This window comes from Tursiops truncatus, chromosome 3 (assembly GCF_011762595.2).
Source record: "Tursiops truncatus isolate mTurTru1 chromosome 3, mTurTru1.mat.Y, whole genome shotgun sequence".
NCBI classification, from domain to species: Eukaryota; Metazoa; Chordata; class Mammalia; order Artiodactyla; family Delphinidae; genus Tursiops; species Tursiops truncatus.
The window spans coordinates 128,127,497-128,140,542 of NC_047036.1; the positions used below are offsets into that span (position 1 = coordinate 128,127,497).

The 13,046-nt window shown below is 35.4% G+C and overlaps 1 long non-coding RNA gene and 1 pseudogene across 1 annotated transcript in view; one reads left to right on the forward strand and one right to left on the reverse strand.

Moving 5' to 3' along the window:
* The window catches only part of LOC141278348 (uncharacterized), a 400,162-nt gene that overhangs the window by 127,370 nt on the left and 259,746 nt on the right, over window positions 1-13,046 (forward strand). The window lies entirely within an intron of this gene.
* Window positions 5,536-5,878, reverse strand: LOC109548227 (large ribosomal subunit protein eL42-like; annotated as a pseudogene).

A 13,046-nucleotide genomic window follows, 5' to 3' on the forward strand; every position in this document is an offset into this window, starting at 1 on the left:
TTCTGCTGTATCACAAAGTGAATCAGCTATACGAATACACATATCACCATATCCCCTCCTTCTTATATCTCCCTCTCACCCTCCCTATCCCACATCTCTAGGTGGACACAAAGCACCGAGCTGATCTCCCTGTGCTGTGCAGCTGCTTCCCACTAGCTAGCTACTTTACATTTGGTAGTGTATATATGTCCATGCCACTCTCTCACTTCGTCCCAGCTTACCCTTCCCCCCTCCATGTCCTCAAGTCCATTCTCTACGTCCGCATCTTTATTCCTGTCCTGTCCCTAGGTTCTTCAGAAGCTTTTTTTTTTTTTTTAGATTCCATATATATGTGTTAGCATACGGTATTTGTTTTTCTCTTTCTGACTTACTTCACTCTGTATGACTGACTCTAGGTCCATCCACCTCACTACAAATAACTCAATTTCGTTTCTTTTTATGGCTGAGTAATGTTCCATTGTATATATGTGCCACATCTTCTTTATCCATTATCTGTCCATGGACACTTAGGTTGCTTCCATGTCCAGGCTATTGTAAATAGTGCTGCAATGAATATTGTGGTACATGACTCTTTTTGAATTATGGTTTTCTCAGGTGTATGCTCAGCAGTGGGTTGCTGGGTCATATGGTAGTTCTATTTTTAGTTTTGTAAGGAACCTCCATACTGTTCTCCATAGTGGCTGTATCAATTAACATTCCCACCAACAGTGCAAGAGGGTTCCCTTTTCTCCACAACCTCTCCAGCATTTATTGTTTGTAGATTTTTTGATGATGGCCATTCTGAGCGGTGTAAGGTGATACCTCATTGTAGTTTTGATTTGCATTTCTCTAATGATTAGTGATGTTGAGCATCCTTTTATGTGTTTGTTGGCAATCTGTATATCTTCCTTGGAGAAATGTCTGTTTAGGTCTTCTGCCCACTTTGGATTGCATTGTTTGTTTTTTTTAATATTGAGCTGCATGAACTGCTTGTAAATTTTGGAGATTAATCCTTTGTCAGTTGCTTTGTTAGCAAATATTTTCTCCCATTCTGAGGGTTGTCTTTTCTTCCTGTTTATGGTTTCCTTTGCTGTGCAAAAGCTTTTAAGTTTCATTAGGTCCCGTTTGTTTATTTTTGTTTTTATTTCCCTTTCTCTAGGAGGTGGGTCAAAAAGGATCTTGCTATGATTTATGTCATAGAGTATTCTTCCTATGCTTTCCTCTAAGAGTTTGATAGTGTCTGGCCTTACATTTAGGTCTTTAATCTATTTTGAGTTTATTTTTGTGTATGGTGTTAGGGAGTATTCTAATTCATTCTTTTACATGTAGCTGTCCAGTTTTCCCAGCACTGCTTATTGAAGAGGCTGTCTTTCCTTCCATTGTATATTCCTGCCTCCTTTATCAAAGATAAGGTGATCTGGGCTTTCTCTCTGTTCCATTGATCTATATTTCTGCTTTTGTGCCAGTACCATACTGTCTTGATTACTGAAGCTTTGTAGTATACTCTGATGTCAGGGAGACTGATTCCTCCAGCTCCATTTTTCGTTCTCAAGATTGATTTGGCTGTTTGGGCTCTTTTGTGTTTCCATACAAATTGTGAAATTTTTTTGTCCTACTTCTGTGAAAAATGCCATTGGTAGTTTGATGCGGATTGCATTGAATCTGTAGAATGCTTTGGGTAGTATAGTCATATTCACAATATTGATTCTTCCAATTCGAGAACATGGTATATCTTTCCATCTGTTTGTATCATCTTTAATTTCTTTCATCATTGTCTTATAGTTTTCTGAATACAGGTCTTTTGTCTCACCTATTAGTTTTAGCATCAATCAATGGTTCTAGCCAGAAACAATTATTACTATGGTAATTAACAAATGGTGACTTTTTAATCTCATCATTCCCTTCTACATTTTAGTTGGCATTGTCCTGTAAGAAGGGTTTTTGCATATCTCCCATTTAATTTTCTCATTTATGTAATGGTCTCTTGGATTCATATTTATTGGATAAAATCTGTTGATATAATGTATTATTTTTGCTAAAACATTCCTATTGTTGGCCACGTGGACTCACTTTCAACTGTGTCTGTGTCCTTTGATGTATACTAATCATTTTTTGAGCACTTTCTTACTGGAAGTCTCCAGATTCATATGTCGCTTGGTCTGCCCTAGCCCTGGAGTCAGTCTTTTTCCAAGGAACTGTTGAGAATCATATTTAGAAACCATGATCTGGGCGTGACATGTTACTGGGTGTCATTGCTTGTAAGTGCCCTAAGTAGACTGAGATAAGAACTATATAGATATGTGTATGTATGTACATAGACATATACACATCTATATCTAGAACTGTGACTTCATACTGATACTTCCAATGTTATAGGATTCTCTCTAGCCGCGCCCCTTTCCACATTTGTAATTCTCTTCTTTGACATTGAGAAACTTGAGTCTCATTATCCAAACTAATTTCGGCAATCCTAGAGTATATTAAATATTTGTATTTTTTAATGCTAAATTTGGTCAATTTAGTTTTGCTAAAACTGAAAAACGCATCTATTGCCTAGAGTTTAACCTCCGTTTACTGTTCTTGTTTTCAGCTTGAGGGTATAGAGCAAAAGTAAGGTATTCAAAAGTTAACTTGGAATGGTTCAATTTTCTTCTTCATTATGGTTATGTTATTCATTTGAATTAGTTATGTTCTTCTGTTTCTATTTCATTTTCTTCTCCCCCATCCTTGTTGATTTTATTTATATTTTTATGTATATTAAAAAATATGTTTTAATAGCTCGGACTATACAAAATTTATACTTGAAAGTGTCACTCCTCCAACCTCTGCCATTCCTTTTGTCCCGTTCCCATTTTGCCATCCCTTTCACCCTAAACATACACCATAGGTAACCCATATCTTTCTAGTTTATCCTTTCTATGTTTCTTCTTGTGCAAATGAGATTTCTACAAGTTTTATCTTGCCTTCTTTCTTAAGTAAAGGTAGCCTGTAGCTTCTTTTTTTGCACTTCGATGTTTTTTTTTTCCACTTAACACTGTATTCTTATTATCCTTTCTAACAGCAGTTGGATTTGTAGTGATGTTCCCTCTTTCATTCCTGATGTTGATAATTGTGCTTTCTTGTTCTCTTATTTTTTTCATATCGTTTTTGTGAGGAGCTGATCATTTTTATTAATTTTTTCAAAGAAACGGCTTTGGGCTTTAATTTTATCTACTATTTGTTTTTTTATCTCACTTATTTCCGCTCCTATCTATAGAATTTCCTTCTACTTATGATGGATTTAATTTGCTTAGCTTCTTAGGATGGAAGCAGATTGTGATTAAAAATATATCTCCCTTTCTAAAATAAGCATTTAAGGCTATACATTTCTCACTAACTACTGTTTTAGCTACATTCAACATGTTTCTATGTGTTGTGTTTTCACTGTCACTCAGTTTGAGATACTTTTAATATCCCTGTAACTTCTTTGATCCATGCATTACTTCTATGTATACTGTTTAATTTCCAAATATATAGGGTTTTATAGATTTTTTATTGATTTCTGATTTAATTCCACTGTGGGCAAAGAATACAGACCCTAATATAACAATCTTTTCAAACATTTTGACAATTTTTTTAACATCTTTATTGGAGTATAATTGCTTTACAATGGTGTGTTAGTTTCTGCTTTATAACAAAGTGAATCAGTTATACATATACATATGTTCCCAAGAATTTTTTTAATGGCTCAGCATATAGTCTGTATTTTTTTGAACATTCTATGTAAACTTGAAAAGAATGTGTATTCTTATAATTGCTATTTGCTGAGTGTAGTGCTCTGTAAATGTTATCTAGGTCAAGGTGGTTAATCATGCTCCTATTTTCTATGTTCTTACTGATTTTTTTTTTTTTTCTGGATCGTCTGTAAGTTATTCAGAGAGGAATGTTAAAGATGCTAACGAGTATTTTGGATTTGTCTGTTTCTCCCTTTAGGTCTTTCAGTTTTGCTTGGTGTTTTTCAAAGATCTCTTAATAGGCACATACATTTCTGATTGTTGTATTCCTGAAAAACTAACAGTTTTGTCATTATGAAATCTTCTTTATTATCTCTTATAATAATCCTTGCCTTAAATTCTATTACTATTAATATAAGTCACTCCAGTATTGTTATGTTTATTATATATATGATAAATCATCTTTCATTCTTTTACTTTTAGGTTATCTTTACCTTAAATTTAAATGCCATCATTTTTAGAAAGCATATAGTTCTGGCTTTTTATTTGCAGTCCAGTCATCTTTCACTTTTAATTGAAGTATTCAATCCATTTTTGTATAAGGTAGTTATTAATCTGTTAGCTTTAAGTCTGTCATTTTTCTATTTGTTCTTATTCAGATTGGCTGGCTTGTTTATTTATTTATGGTTTCCCTATATCTTCTTTCATGCCATATTTTAGGTTTATCAGATAGTTTTAGTAGTCCATTTTATTGGCTTTTTAACTATATTTTGTTTTGTTGATTGTCCTAGAGATTATAATATGGATTTTTTCCCCTCGTTCCCTAGTATCTTTATTTATTTTTCTTTTATTGAGGTAGAGTTCATGTACAATATTATATAAGTTACAGGGTACAATATAGAAATTCACAATTTTAAAGGTTGTGCTCCATTTATAGTTACTATAAAATATTGGCTGTATCCCCTGTGTTGTACAATATAGCCATGTAGCTTATTTTAAACATAATAGTTAATACCTCTTAATCCCCTACCCCTATGTTGCCCCTCCCCTCTTCCTTCTCTCCACTGGTAACCACTAGTTTGTTTTCTGTGAGTCTGTTTCTTTTTTGTTATATTCAGTAGTTTGTGGTAATTTTTAGATTTCACGTGTAAATGATATCATACAGTATTTGTCTTTCTCTGACTTATTTTACTTAGCATAATGCCCTCTAGGTATTGACCCATATATTTATGACTCTCTGTGCTCTGCGTTAGCTTATAGAATCCCAATCTATTATCATTTTCTTTAAGTTTGAATAACATGCTTTAGCATTTCTTAAAGTGCTGGTCTGCTGCCAATAAGTTCTTGCACTTCCTATTTACCTGAAAATATCTTTGTTTTGCCCTCATTTTAAGGTTATTTTCACTGGACCTAGGATTCTGGGTAAAAGAGTTTTTCTTTTAACAATTTAATCATCATTCCGTAGTCTTCTAACCTCTTTTGTTTTCAGTATCAGTTGTCATTTTTATTGACAGGAGACTATAATGTTCCCTATATGTAGGTTTTTTCCTCTCTCTGCTTTCATGATGTTCTGCTTATTTTTGGTTTTCAGAAATTGGACTACATGATGCCTAAGTTTGTTTTTCTTTGTAATTATCATAACTGGGATTTGATGAGCTTCTTGGATCTGCACATTTGTTTCCCCCCGACCAAGTTTAAGGAATATTCGACTACTTCCACTCCCCCTCTTTCTTTTTTTCTGTCTTGTTTTTTCTCTTCTCTCTCTACCATATATATTATATTGCTTTATAATATTAAAATATATATTTATATTATTGTCTTCATACTGAAACAAAAGATGAAGCTAGAAGTAGATCGCTTGCCCCTTTCTCTCGTCTCCTCGCAGCTCACAATGCTTGCATCTCTTACTAGCCCACGTTATCTTGGATCTGCAGTCTCAGTGCATTCAAGTCTCAGCACAATCTCCTTTAGAGTTCTAGACTTTTTCTAAAATATCTTAGCCCACCACAGCCACTCTGCTTCCTGTCATAATGTCATTTGCCCTGGGCATGTACGGAATCCTTGCCCTTCTTGTACTATGTCATTTTGTGGAGGTGGCGTTTGCCATGTGACTTTCAAAAAAGCCAGCGGGTTTTAGGAATGTTCACAAATGTTTTAGTTGTGTTATTGGTATGGACGCCATTACATATATTTTATATCACTTGATATTTTCACATAAGTCTCAGAAGTTTCATTCATTTAGTTTTAATCTTTATTTTCTCCATTCTTCACATTGGATAACATATTGATATTCTATCTTCAGAAAATAATATTTAGAAGATAATCTATCTTCAATTTCACATATCCCTCCTTTCTGCTATCTCCAGTCTGTTTCTAGAGACTTTTCAAGGAGATTTTCATTTCAAATATTTTACTTTTCAGTTTTAAAATTTTTATTTTATTCTTTCATTCAGTTTTCATTTTTCTGCCTAGTTTTACTTTCTTTTCATTCATTATGATACATTATCCTTTATAGTCTGAAACATAGATTTAATAGATATTTTCAAGTCCTTGCCTGCTAATTCCAACATCTTGAATATTTCAGGTTCAGTAACAATTGACTGCTTTTTCTCTTGACTCAGGATTAAATTTTCTTGTTTCTTTGTGAGTGTACTAATTTATTATTTTATGCTGCATATTCTGAGTGAAACATCGTTACAGCTAATGTTTCATACCGTGAATCTTGGTATTTCCCAGGCAGTTGTTCACAAGTAAGCCAAGGATTTGATTGGTATTTTTATTCAGATTTAAGGATTTCCTCCTTTCCTAGATTTTCCCCTTCACTTTCTAGCTGCCCTGGCAGCCCTAAACTCCATCATCTGACTTCTTAATTCATTATGACTATGATAATTCTGCTTATATTTTCTCCATCCAATTCCCTGCTCATTAGAAAATGCCCACAGGTACGAAGTTTAATAAAGGTGAATCTTATCCAGGGAAGTTTCCTTCTGTCAAGGGCCAACTTCCCTCCTTTTTTTTTTTTTTCCCTCTTCCTGCTTTTTGTTGCCCTCCAGACCTATTTTGTCCAGTGTTTACAAATGTTAGATGTGACAGAGTTAGTAACATATAAGCATCACTACCATTACAGGAAGTGGCATTTGAGTAGGTAGATATTTTCAACTTGCAAGATCAGTACTGTTCTGTAGAAATATAATATTAACTACCTTCATAATTAAAATTTTTCTAGTAGTCACATAAAAAAATGTAAAAAGAAATAGGGAAATATAATTTTAATACTATATTTTATTTAAGCCAACATATCCAAACATTACCATTTCAGCAAATAATCAACATAAAATTAATAGATATTTTCTATTTTTGTTTACTAAGTCTTTGAAATCTGGTGCGTTTATTCTTTCAGTACAGCTCCATACAGATGCTAAATTTATAAGAGTTAAAGAGGAATGTAGTATTACTGAAATCATAAAGTTAGGTTAAATGGAAAATATTTTACATTGCTTTAGTTTATAAATTGACAGCAATAAAATGAAATTGTGCACTGTTGGTGGGAATGTACATTGGCGCAGCCCCTGTGGAAAATGGTATGGAGGTTCCTCATAAAACTAAAAATAGAACTACCATATGACCCAGCAATCCCACTCCTGGGCATATATCTGGAAAAAACAAAAACACCGATTCAAAAAGATACATGCACCTCAATGTTCATAGCAGCATTATTTACAGTTGCCAAGATCTGGAAGCAGTCTAAGTGTCCATCGACAGAGGAACGGATAAAAAAGATGTGGAATACCTCTCAGCCATAAAAAATAATGAGATTTTGCCATTTACAGCAACGTGGATGGACTTGAGGGCATTATGCTAAGTGAAATAAGTCAGACAGAAAGACAAATACTATATGATATCACTTAGAAGTAGAATCAAAAAAACAACAAAGTAGTGAATATAACAAAATAGAAGCAGACCCACAGATATAGAGAACAGACCTAGTGGTTACCAGTGGGGGTGGCGAGGGGCAATACAGGGATGGGGGAGTCAGAGATACAAACTATTGTGTATAAGATAGGCTACAGGGATGTATTATACAGCACAGGGAATATAGCCAATATTTTGTAATAACTAAATGGAAAGTAACCTTTAAAATTATATTAAAAAGTTTGAAAATTAAATATAAACTACTATGTGTAAAATAGATAAACGATGAGGATATATTGCATAGCACAGGGAATTATAGTCACTATCTCATAATAACTTTTAATTAAGTAGAACGTATAAAAATACTAAATCAGTATGCTGTGCACCTGAAGCTAATATAATATTGTAAATCAACTACTAAAAAAACCCAACCAAACAAAAAAAAAATAAAATTCAAAATTCAGTTCCTTGGTTTTGCTAGCCACATGTCAAGTGCCCAGTGGTTACAAGTGGCTAATGGCTGTTACATTGAGCAGCATGCATAGGTCAAGATGATAAGAAAGTATTTCTGTATTTTCACTAAAGGAATTGGCCTTAATGTTAGCTATCAGTACAAGTACAATTTTATAGGAATTAAAAATAATATAAACAATTTCAATTCTATTTTGGAAAAAATAAATAGACTTTGTCAATATTTTCAATGATATGAAACAAATTCTAAAGTTTTGCAAAAAGATTTTGGAAACAGCAAAGCCAAGTTAGTTTGCATAATGTCCATTATTTATGTGCAGAATTTGTCAACAAATTGCTATTTTTTAGTAGAACACATTGTTCATTCTTCTATGAAATTATCTTTTTGGGATTCATATTTAAAAATATCCTGGCTATAAAAGTCTCCTACTTTGAAAGTGTCCCTTTTTGTTGGCCAAATAATTATAATGATGTTGATTATTTAAAAAGTAATCTTTTGGTATTATGGTTATAACTGTCTTGATTCCCAAGGCAGAAATGTGTGTAAATTGGCTTGTGTAAAACTCCAGCTCTGTAAACCAGCATAAAAATCTCATAGTGATTGGCCAGGTAGAAAATATATCTACAAATTGAGTGTACTAAGAACAGAGCTGATAGTACCTAGAGAGCCTATGTCCTAATTCTAATGACTTATCAAATTTCTTATAGGTTTTTAGTACATATCTGGTTGATAGGACCTGTGCTAAACTCTATCAGTATCCAAATAAAATGAAGAATCTGATTAACCACTCCCCCATCCCCACAAAACAAATCAAAATCTTAAAATTCCATGATCATAAGACAGGAAACTTTGAATATGACCAAGAACAGCGATGTCAGTTTGCGCTCATTTGGGGCCCAGTGGCCATGCATATGCAATAAATATGGTTAAACTACATAAAGTGAGTTGTTGAAGAAAAGAGCTAGGAAAAGAACAGTGCCACTGTCTTTTTTGTTGATCTACAGGTCAAAAAGAGATCGAGTAATTGGAGAAGAGGGTCAGGAAGTTTTCTTCATGCTGGACAGCTCAGTAGACCTTTGGGCATGTGGCATCATTTATATGAAATTTTCTTAAGCACTTATTATGTACCATATAAAGACTATCTTCTGAGTATACTGTTGAATAAGATAACCATAGTCACTACCCTCAAATAGGTATGAGTCCAGTGGGTAAATTGCCAGGCAAAGTATTAAGAATTTTATAATTATTACTAATTTGTCAGTGATAAAAAAAAATGGAAACAGTGTGATGGGTTTGTTTTCAAGGATAGAATGTGAGGCCTGGAAATGACTTCTTCACAGTAACCAAAAATGTGTGTAGCATGGCTTGGATTTAAACTCAGGTTTGAGTCACTCTAGATGCCATAGTCTTAACCACTCTCCATAGTACCCAGTAGAGATCATCTGGTATCTCTTGGTTCTGTATGAACACAGCCTTGTCCCCACCCTAGAATATAACCCTTCTGAGATTTAAAGGCCCTGATACCCTTACTCATGGCTGCATTGCTTTTGTGAAAAGGGATTATTTCTATCTGCACACAAAACTTTACTCTCTATGTCTAATGACAGTGTTATACATTCTGAATTCCTCAGGATATTATTCTAGATCCTATACCCTGGGCTTCAGTAGCTTTCAAACTTGTAGGAGTGATCCAGGCTTCTAATGAGAGGGTTGTTTTACTTCTTTGAATTAAAATAATAGGATTCTGAACCTGGAAGGACCCTTAGTTTATCTTTCCCAGCCCGCTTGTCTTTTAGACATGGATACAAATTCTAAAGAGGTGCCAATGCGTTCAACATCTGAAAGTCAGAGAGTGTCAGTCATTAGACCAGAACTCACCTATCTTGACTCGCAAGTATTATTTCCTCTGTGTCACAGATACTACTTGCCTCACAGGTACCTCTTACTCTCTCAAAGTTTTGGACCAGATAATAGTCTAACTAGGAAAACTTCGCTGGCAGAACTTCTGGGTTGTCCAGGAGTTACAATGCTCCCATCCAACAAGGATGCTTCAGTGTTCTGAGCTTCCTGTGGGTGTGGAATGGGAGGTGGGAGTGAGTGAGGGTCACTCAATTTAATTATCCATGAAACATCTGGTACAGAGGGAGAAATGATTTGCCTACTTTATTTGTTAGCCAAGCTTTTTCATTAAGCAACATGCTTATATGTTGCTGAAAGGGAAGTAAACATTTCAGAATCACAGAATTGCAGGACTGTTTATCATGACCATTCTTCACTCTTTCCAATGATTAAACCCTACTTTAATATGCCAACCAAATAGGGTTATCTAGCATCTTCACTGGGCAGTCGCATGTATTTTCTATTTTGTTACTTACAACTGTTAGATAAATATTAAGAGTAACCCCATTTTTTCCAATGAAGACTTAGCTCATAAATATTAAGAAACAACAACGGATAATTATCAGAGCAAGAATTAGGACTTACTTCAGTCAGAATCCTCAACTTGTATTCTATATCTTCCCACGTCAAGTTTTCCTTGTCCTTTCCAGTGACAGGGGACTCATTAGTACCCAGGGTACTTCTGCTTGTCTTTTGGTTATTGTGATTATGAGAAAGCTCATCCTTTAATGAGGCTGAAATTTGTTCCTGTTGGGCTTCTGCAAAGTAACTTTATTTATTGATCTTTATATATGAATATGTGGGAACAAGAGTGGTAATTTTCTTACATGATGATCCTTAAAGAATATAAAGAGAAATCCCACTGGTATCTCCTTTTCTTTTCTTTCTCAAGTTATGTATTCCCATGTCTTTCAAATAGTCTCTCTTGGGACAGGATTTCTAGTTACCTTGCTGTCCCATTCCTCTCTTCTGAACTCATTTCATTTTAAATCAGCCTTAAAGTGAGGCTCCTAATTGACCGAAATCTGGAGCTGGAAAAAGGGATCACCCAATACAGGGCTTAGATAAAACGGAAGTTTCCTTCTATAGCACGTAGAAGTTCAGAGGTGAGTGGTCTGAGGCTAGTAGCATTTCTCTATGACCTTGAGCACAGACTTCCAGGATTTCTACAATCCTCATTTCCCAGCCAGCAGTGTGGGAGACGAACATGCAGGGAAAGCAGCTCTATCTCTATGAACATGACTGGAGGTTTTGCATATCACTTCCAAAATTATTTAGTGGCTACACCTAGCTGTCAGGGAGATGGGAAATATCACCTCAATCTGGGCAGCCATATCTCTGGTGAAAATTGAGGATGTTCTATTACTAGAAGGAGGAAAGGAAAAATGGACCCTGGAGGACCATTGCAGATTCTGCCACCTAGAGTAAGGTGAAGAGAAAAAGGAAAGGAAAAGACAATGTATCTTGTTGGCCAGAGCATGGAAATAGGAACCAAGAAGTTTTCGTTTTCTGATTTATCTGGCCTCTACCAAGTCACCTAATTGTTAACTTTACCTTTAGTCCTAAAAAAAATTAATTATATTCCATTTTTTCTATTTCACAAAAATATTGTGATTTAGTTATAAAAGTCATTTTGCTTGCTGAATTAAATGATTTTATAATGGAATTATACCAAATGTGACTATTCTTTAAGTGATCTGTTTGGAATGAACACATTATTAGGACCCAACAAGGTGGAATTATAGAAGACAGAAGATTCCCAAATTAGAGAAATGGCAAGGAAGTTATTTAGAAAAAGGTTTTATATGCTAAGGCTCTTCAGCAATTATTTTCCTTAAGGTTTAATATACCTTTGGGGGGGAAAAAACAGTTTGGAATTAACATTTTTGTTTTGTATGGTTCAGCAGAACTTTAATGTGATTATTTCCCCCATTGAGTGATTTTGGAAGATGTAAACTGGTTCTGATAATTCTTTCAGAGATTTCACTGATATGATAATTGGTTGTACCACAGATGAATCTAAACATTTAGAAGTTGCACCATAAATGAACTATAAGCTCTATGGAGCTCTGGGCATTTTTGTTAAGCCTTGGTACTGCAACTTCTACTTATAGACTAGAGCATATAACCAGAGAGGGAGAAAATATGTCTTCTAAAGGAAAGATTCAGGATCAAAATATGTCAATCCACTCTGTATCCGCCAGGGTTCTCTAAAGATTTGGATATGTGAACATGTGAATAGGCCCCAGACTGCCCCTGAATAATATGTGTATTGTTACTACTTTACTTCTAAGAAGCATAGGTGTATCTATGCTTCTTCACATACTTCTTGCTCAGTTTTGCCTCTGGTGAGGTGGTCTATGAGAGAGTCCTGTTGTACAAGGTTTGGATCCCCTTTTCAAGCCCAGCTGTCATAGTTGGGACCTGTAGCAGAGACTGCTAGAATCTCTGCCCTTCCTTCTTCCTTTCTAACAGACTTTGATCCTGGGTGTGCGTGCCATCGTGTCCAGCCAAACGTCAGCATTTCCCAGTGTCTCTTACACACAGGGGTTGGGGGGGCCACTGGCGTGGACAAAAGTCACTGGATAGGCCCTCCATGAGAACACTGAGTCGGGACTAAGCACGGTGAGGTGTACTATTATGCTGGTATCCCTTCTTTTTCTCTTCTCCCTGCAATGTGGATGTGATGGCAGTAGCCATGAGCTGACGATGAAAGGGGAGAAGAAGACAGAAGGAGCCTGAGTCTCTGATGATTTGGGAGCTGCCGTACCAGCCTGGGACTTCTTGTTCCCTGATTTCATCTATATAAGACCCCACCCCCCAAATTGTTTATACTACTACTGTGTCTCAGGATGAGTTTTATAGAAACAGAGCTTCAGACAGGGATTCAGGGGCAAACTTATGAGGGAGGGAGTGAAGCAGGATAAGGAAAGGTGGAGCAGGAGAGCGACAATGTGGTCTCAGGTAAAGTCTAATCTCTGCTCTGTGGAGATGTGGGGAGTCTCTGGAGCATAAACCGCCCTGTAGAGTTGTCCCTCTTTAAGGCAAAGGGGACAGCCTTTTGTACCACG